This window comes from Apodemus sylvaticus, chromosome 8 (assembly GCF_947179515.1).
Source record: "Apodemus sylvaticus chromosome 8, mApoSyl1.1, whole genome shotgun sequence".
In the NCBI taxonomy this organism is placed as follows: Eukaryota; Metazoa; Chordata; class Mammalia; order Rodentia; family Muridae; genus Apodemus; species Apodemus sylvaticus.
The window spans coordinates 8,638,136-8,639,582 of NC_067479.1; positions in this window are offsets into that span (position 1 = coordinate 8,638,136).

Sequence of the window (1,447 nt, forward strand, 5' to 3'; positions counted from 1 at the left end):
TACAGGCAAGTGGACCAGTGGAATAGAATTGAAGATGCAGAAATTAATCCACACACCTAGGGTCACTTGATCTTCAAAAAGGAGTGGAAAACTTCCAGTGAAAAAAGGATAGCCTTTTCAACAAATGGTGCTGGTTCAACTGGAGGTCAGCATGCAGAAGAATGCGAATTGATCCATTCTTATCTCCTTGTACTAAACTCAACTCCAAGTGGAACAAGGACCTCCACGTAAAACCAGACACACTGAAACTAATAGAAAAGAAACTGGGAAAACCCTTGAGGACATGGGCACAGGGGAAAAGTTCCTGAACAGAACACCAGTAGCTTATGCTCTAAGATCAAGAATTGACAAATGGGACCTCATAAAATTACAAAGTTTCTGTAAGGCAAAGGACACTGTCAAAAGGACAAAATGGCAACCAACCAATTGGGAAAAGATTTTCACCAACCCTGCATCTGATAGAGGGCTAATATCCAATATATACAAAGAACTCAAGAAGTTAGACCTCAGGGAACCAAATAACCCTATTAAAAATGGGGTACAGAGCTAAACAAAGAATTTTCACCTGAAGCAATTTTGATGGCGGAGAAGCACCTTAAGAAATGCTCAACATCATTAGGCATTAGGGAAATGCAAATCAAAACAACCCTGAGATTTCACCTCACACCAGTCAGAATGGCTAAGGTTAAAAACTCAGGAGACAGCAGGTATTGGTGAGGATGTGGAGAAAGAGCAATACTCCTCCACTGCTGGTGGGGTTGCAAGATGGTACAACCACTTTGGAAATCAGTCTGGCGGTTCCTCAGAAAACTGGACATGATACTTCCGGAGGACCCTGCTATACCTCTCCTGGGCATATACCCAAAGGATTCCCCGGCATGCAATAAAGACACATGCTCCATTATGTTCATAGCAGCCTTATTTATAATAGCCAGAAACTGGAAAGAACCCAGATGTTCCTCAATGGAGGAATGGATAAAAAATGTGGTATATTTACACAATGGAATACTACTCAGCAATTAAAAACAATGAATTCACGAAAATTTTAGGCAAGTGGTTGGATCTGGAAAATATCATCCTAAGTGAAGTAACCCAATCACAAAAGAATACACATGGAATGCAATCTCTGATAAGTGGATATTAATTAGCCCAGAAGCTCTACATACCTAATGCACAATTAGTATAACAAATGACACCCATGAAGAAGTAAGGAGAGGGTCCTGATCCTGGAGAGGCTTGATTTAGCATTGGAGGGGAGTATCAGGACAGAGAAAAAGGAGAGAGGTGATTGGAGAATGGATGGAGAGAAGAAGGTTTATGGGACATATGGGGAGGGGGGAATGGGGAAATCATTTGGAATGTAAACAAAGAATATAGAAAATAAAAGTATATTATATAAAAAAAGAAACCTTCAGTCTTACTCCCAATGACACACCAAGAAGACTAA